Below are 6846 nucleotides of genomic sequence, written 5' to 3' on the forward strand. Positions count from 1 at the left end.
AACTCTAGTAATCTTTGAACCTATGATGTTCGATTTTGATATATTTCGTCTCTAGTTCATCCGAACGAGAAACTCAGATCTAACTCTACTAATCTTTGAACATGTGATGTTCGATTCTGATATATTTTGTCTCCAGTTCATCCGAACGAGAAACTCATGTCTAACTCTAGTAATCTTTGAACCTGTGATGTTTAATTCTGATATATTTCGTCCTCAGTTCATCCGAACGAGAAACTCGGGTCTAACTCTAGTAATCTTTGAACATGTGATGTTCAATTCTGATATACTTCGTATTCAGTTCATCCGAACGAGAAACTCAGGTCTAACTCTAGTAACTATATTATTAATTAATTATAATACGTATGTTTAATTATGTGGCTAGGATTTACTCTTCTTATTTACGGACGGCTGGAAATGAAGACTCAGGATCTGTTTGGCAGTTGGGATATGAAATACGTTGTCTTGGTTAGGGTATTCCTTCGTTTATCTAAGACCAAGGCAATGGTTATTTTAAATGGTGTTTGTTTTTCATTGTAGGTTAATGTAGTATGTTGTTTTTCAAAAAACTTGGATACGAGCTAAATTAATTATAAAAGAAATAAAAACTAAATCATAAGAAAATTTTTGATAAAAAATTAGTTTCAAAACCCCATTTTCAGTCTTTTCGTTCCTATTAGACTAGAAGTAAAAAAAGGAAACCTTATCACTTCACTTTTTTCTCTCTCCTTTTTCTCTCTCTCCTTTTTCTTCTTTTCTTTACTCTCCTCCCTCTTTCTTTTTCTCTCCTCTTCTGTTAAATCTGGATCTGTAGAAATCAAATAAAATTTACCGAAAAATCAGAAAGTATCTTCTCATAGATCAAAACCATATTTCAAGAAATCAAACCCAATCTTCACTAAACCAAAATTCGTTTGCAACCCTAGATATGTGATTTTCTCCTTCATAAATTCTAGCAAACTAAACTATTCTCTCTAATCTCTACTTGAATTCTATCCAATCGAAGGAGATGAGTTTATCAAGTACAGATGCAGTGAGTTAAAACCCTAATTCGTGTTTTTTTTTTCTATAGATTTATTTGAGTCCATCTTTTTTTTTTTTTGTAGACTGAAATTTCCCTGAGAATATACAATTTTTATATTTCTTCGTTCGATATCATGGAGTTTTAACGCATGGGTTTGTTTTCAAATTCAGTTTCGTAGATTGAGTTTTGAGTTTTTTTACTGTATGTAATCACATCTGACTGTATTGATTAATTCGATTTTGGTTTTCGTTCCTATGAAATTGCTAAGTTCAGGTTGAGTTTTGTGTAAACAGGAATGAAATGAATGATGAAGATACAAGAGAAGAAAAAGACGCTTGCCAAATTTTGATTTCAGGGTTTGTTGTTGTGTCTCTCTTTCTTTACAGCAAAAAGGGTAAAATTATTTCACTCAATCTCGATTTTTCTTTTTATCATTCTTTTAGTACAACTGAATATTTAGGGTTTTTAATGATTTTTTTTATTTCAGGGTTCACTGTTAAAGGTTATTCTCCATCTCTACAACAAAAAGGTTAAATCTCCTTTACTTAAAGTGTGTATTTTTTGTTTAAAGTTTGTAAGTCCTCTTCATTGACTGTGATTTTGATTGGATTTGTATTTTTTGATCTATACATACACAGAAGGCTTATGAAGCAATTTAAGGTTTCCTAATGTTGAGAAGAACTAAAATCTTTCATTCAGGTCTTTCATTCAGTGATGTTTCCTCTTTGATATGTATATTTGTGTTCTTACTGATTGTATGATTTGTTTATGTAGCTTGAGAGTATCTAGAAAGGGAAAGCCTCTTGTAAAGGGAGAAACCATGCTGCAAGAAAAATTAGTTTGGATTCAAGGCTCCTAGACAAGCTATCAAGGTTTGTGAACCCTTGAATGCTGAAAAGTGTTATGTATCCTCCAAAGTTGTTATGCTAGTGGGAATTGGTGATACATTTAACATAAATTGTTATGTTTTTTTTCGGCGCAAACTCGGTTGGGGTCAAATCTCTAATGTTTGGCTTTCATAGGATACTTATAACACAATAAGGTCCCACTCATTCCACCAAAGTTGTTCCATTTCTTGTTTGTTTATGTATTTAACTTGTAGTTAATGAAATCCTTCCTTGTGGAATTTCCTCTACAGAGAACTCATCTCCTCAAGAACAAAGTTCAGCGGAGAATTCAAGTTATAAACTTTGTTGAACCTATTTGTGGAAACTTTCAAATGAATAGATGGTTTTGTGACTGAATATGCGCTTGATGATTTGGAATCTTTTAAAACTGGAAAGTGGGTATTAAGTAAACAGCTGGGTCTTATGATTCATCCTCATAGAGTTCGAAATTCTGAGATTATGTCATGCCTCTTAATTGGACTTGGGAATGAGTCATTTTCTGAAAGCTGCGCAAACGACCATTTTGGGGCCTATTTCTGCATTCTAATGAAATTGTTCTTGCTTCTTTTTGCTTACAGGTGTTGAACAAACTTGTGGATGATGCATCAAAGTTTTTGAATGACAAAGGATGCTGGAAACTTCTGATATTGGTGTTTACAGTTTAGTGTATCATCTCAGCGGTTCATTGTTTTTACAAATAGCTGAAGATTAATCTCACTGTTAATTCCTTATTCGCCTTCCTGGATACTATCCGAGTATGTTTGCTTACAGTCAATACAATTTTCATATTTGGTGTATTTAGTTCCTAAATCCTTGTGGTCAGCTCCAACTCTTTGTCTTCATTTTGCAGTGTCTGCTTTTCGTGTTGTTATTGACGTACCACTTGTTGTTAGGAGGCTACACAAATCCCAGAAAGAGCTATAAATGTATCAAACTTAACAAGTCTTTTCTATGAGATGTTAATGGTTTACACATCATTAACATCTCATTACTCTTAATCTATGAGATGTTAATGTTATTTCCGTGCTCCCTCTCATTACTCTTATGTGGGTGTGTGCCCCTACATCAGCCTTTAACAAAGTGGTATTATTCTCAATGATGAAGACAGTTGCAGATTTTCTTAATTTTGTTTTTAATGATATTTGATTGTGCAGACAAGAAAGGTTTCAAAGCTGTTTGTTCGTGATAGAAACAAATGCCTTCCAACAATATTTCAACTATTGTATCTGTAAAGCTTGGGTCTCTGTCAGATGGGGTGGCATTGGTGATTGAAGGTCTTGCTAATATCAGACAAAGACGCATGTTTTGAAGACGTATTACTTATAGTACCTAAGCAAATCAAATCAAATCGTTTTTGGTTTTATATCGGTTAGAATAATTTGATTTTGCTATGCTTTTTTATTTTTGGTGTTACATATTTCTTACATATTGCTTTCTTGTGAATTTTTTTCAGTGAATGGGACCAACCTGTTGTATCTGTTCATGTCAAGGTAATAATTGTAGATTACTTGGTTATGGATTGCCACTCTATTAGAAATAATTATCTTTTGTTCACAGAAAATAGATTGATAGAGCTAATATGATAAGTATATCATTGCTTTCAAATGTTGTTATTGCGTGAAACTGCAAGATTATGAGAAGTATGCATTCCGTCTATTGCAGGTATCTTATTCATTGGGGTTCCTTGACATGTTCAAGTATGCCATTTCAACCAAGATGGAAGTGCTGAATTTGAGTCTAGGAGGCCCTAATTACTCAGCTCTTCCTTTTGTTAAGGTAAACATTTTATGGATAGTTTACTTGGATGCTTAAAATTGTAGAATTATCGTTTCAGAAAGATCTTTATTTTGTTTCTTTGTATTCCTGTGGGTGTTGTTAAATTGTTATGTGAACTAATCTCTCAAACATATTATGTTGCTGCCATTTTCTTAGTTCTAATTTTCTGTAACTGTCCACATTTTTGCAGGTGCTGATGGCAAGAAAGGTGGTGCTGTTCGTCAAGGTACTCCTTACCCCAAGGGAGGAAAGACCCCTGCAAGTGGAGGCAAGTCAAACAAATCTCTAAAATCAGGGGTCTGTTCCATGCGATTCTTGTACCAAGTAAGATACTATCTTTGAATTTAATTTTTTTACTTAAATCTTTGTGATGTCCATATATTGGCTGTCCGCTAATTGGTCAGTTGTTTCTGCATTTGTTCTCATACTGATTTGGTTATTTTGTTTATTTGTGTAGGACAGTCGGTACAGTTCACAGTCAAGAACTGCAATAGGTTGTTGGTGTCTATTAGTTTGTTCAGACACTTATTTTTTGGTGCTTAGGAAGTTTGTTTTCTTACTTGCAATCATATTTGTTTCCTTGTTCATAATGAATAGAATGATTTTTTTGTAAATGTGTATGTATGAATTGTAAATTGTGGATAGTTTGCAAATTGAGAATGTTTGACAGATTGAAAAATACAAGATTGCAGGCATGTGTTTCAGGTTCAGTTGTTGTATTGCAGGCCTGTGTTTCAGGTTTAATTGTGCAGGCCTGTAAACGGGAAGGCCAGGTCCATGAGAATGACCTGGACTATCCTTTTCTTTAATTGTAATTGAAAGAATTGTCACAGGGATAACTGTAACCAAAACTGTGAAGAAAACAAACGTATCATCATCTTAACGCTGTTACAAATGGGAGTAACAGTTTAAACGTTACATTAATAGTGACAAAAAGATTACAGGTGTCCATTGAAATTTGTTGCAAAAAGTATGCAACACTTATATGTTTCATTATAGTCGTAAGAAAAAGTGACACGTGACAAAACTTAATAGTTTCCCACCTAGCGGTGTAAGACACGTGTCATCACCGAATTGTTGCAAAGTTAGAATAATTAAATCTGTTATATTTATTGTGACAAATGAGCCACGTGTTGCTATTCCAAAATTAGGTTAATTGTTACTATTAACTATTGTAACAGTTTGTAAATGTGACTGTAGTCAAATTTTGTTACAGGGAAATCTGTTACATAAAACGATAACAATTAATATCACAACATTTCTCTAACGGCGTGTATGTGTTACAAATTTAATCAATAACAGATACCTCTGTGACAAAGTCCTGGTTTTGGTGTAGTGAATATTAAACAAACACCTCTAGTTGTACACTTAGCTCTCTGCATGATGCAGTTCATTTGGAAACATAGATGTAGGGCTGTTTTTAGCAATATAACACCCAATCATCACACTGTTATACACCAGATAAACTTTTACAGGGCACATCATCATTTAGATAATTCATTTGTTGCTCATGGTCATTATCATATACATAACTACATCTTACATCTGCCTTGGGAACCCCCTCCTGTACAATTCTTAAAGATAAATGTTGATGCTTCATATAATTCTGAATCTTTGTCATGGGAAGGGGAACATTGAAAAAAGCTATAAATATCCAGAAAGCTGAAGCCTGGGCTATGTTAGAGGCTATGCAAATAACAACATCAAACGGTTGGTCTAATGTCATTTTCGAGACATATAATCTAAGTATCAGTTCTTTTTTACAGCATCAAACGAGTCTCTGTCAGTGGCAATGTTTGCCTCTTCTTAGAAACTGTGTTAAAATATGTAATAGTTATCCCTGTGGTCTTACGAGTTTGTTTACAGGTCTTATAATAAAGCTGCAATGCATTAGCAAAGACAACTCTTAAACATAATTTATGTGGGAATTGGTGGGGTTATCCACCTGACTTGATAATTCCTTACATAAGTCATGACGTAAAAATTTTGTTTATGTAATATAAAGTTTTCTCTTTGGTTAAAAAAATGGGGCACATCTTTTTCTGGAAGATCACTCCCCGCACTCTCCGCCCAATTTAACGTGTACAAGACTCTCAAGAGATCATGTGAGTTATGTCCCACGTGATCTTGTGATTCTATCTTTTTGATATTTTTTTTCTGAGTTTTCTTTGTCTTCCTTCTTTTTCTTGTATCTCTACATCTCTTACCTTATCAAATAAGACCATTTCTTGTATCTTAACATCTCTTACCTTATCAAATAAGACCATTATATCTGAACAAGTAGAGACCTCAAAATTGTACCAATAACACCGTGAACCACCAACTGCAGACAGAGAATATTCCAAGATCATGATCAAACAGTATCTCTCTAGATGCATTCGGCCACCAACATCTTTCTATTTCATTTAAATCTTTCGCGTGTAAGTTTGTTCATAAAAAGAGAAATATGAGAACTAATCTTCAATAGAATTTGAACGGATGGTTGGATTTAAAACTCACCATCCAGAGTAAGCTTTGGGATGGGCAGATTGTACAAAGGAAAGATTCCTTTCGTTATTTGGGATCTATGATCCAGAGTAATAGAGACATAGACGAGGACATCCGACACAGAATTAACGAAGGTTGGGCCAAATGGAGACTTGCAACGGGAGTCCTTTGTGACCGTAAGGTACCGACTAAACTGAAGGAAAAGTTCTACAAAACGGCAATACGACCCGCACTTTTGTACGGGGCGGAGTGTTGGGCGACTAAGAACCCCCACATCAGAAAGTTACATGTGGCGGAGATGAGGATGCTAAGATGGGCATGCGGACTTACAAGACACGACAAGATCCGAAATGAGTGTATCCAGGGGAAGATGGGGGTAGCACCGATGGAGAAGATCCTCACGCAACATCAGCTACGTTGGTTCGGGCATCTCCAACGAAGACCGCCTGATGCCCCGGTCCGCTTAGGACGCATCGGACGGGCCGAAGGCATAATGAAGCGACAAGGACGACCGAAATTAACCTGGGATGAACTGATCAAACGGGACTTGAAGGACCTGAGGGACCGAGGCGTGGAGAGAGAGTTGGCACTAGACAGAGCAACGTGGAGGGCAACGATATTTGTGAAAGAGGTATGTACATAAGGTACGTGACTAGACCCTTCTCTAACTCCTGA

The 6846-nt window shown here is 35.3% G+C and overlaps 1 long non-coding RNA gene across 19 annotated transcripts; it reads left to right on the top strand.

The window, feature by feature from the left end:
* The first annotated feature begins 733 nt into the window (after positions 1-733).
* Positions 734-4452, top strand: LOC113284217. Of its 19 annotated transcripts, XR_003328032.1 has the most exons (12): positions 734-1030; positions 1315-1415; positions 1509-1550; positions 1660-1720; positions 1796-1893; positions 2044-2063; positions 2160-2663; positions 2759-3276; positions 3362-3398; positions 3571-3684; positions 3875-4008; positions 4142-4452. It is a non-coding gene; the product is annotated as an uncharacterized LOC113284217 (long non-coding RNA). The 19 variants fall into 19 exon arrangements; XR_003328037.1 differs by lacking the exon at positions 2044-2063 and having other exon boundaries at positions 2487-2663; XR_003328022.1 differs by lacking the exon at positions 1660-1720.
* The last annotated feature ends 2394 nt before the right edge of the window (positions 4453-6846 follow it).

This window comes from Papaver somniferum, chromosome 5, assembly GCF_003573695.1.
Source record: "Papaver somniferum cultivar HN1 chromosome 5, ASM357369v1, whole genome shotgun sequence".
Classification (NCBI taxonomy): Eukaryota; Viridiplantae; Streptophyta; class Magnoliopsida; order Ranunculales; family Papaveraceae; genus Papaver; species Papaver somniferum.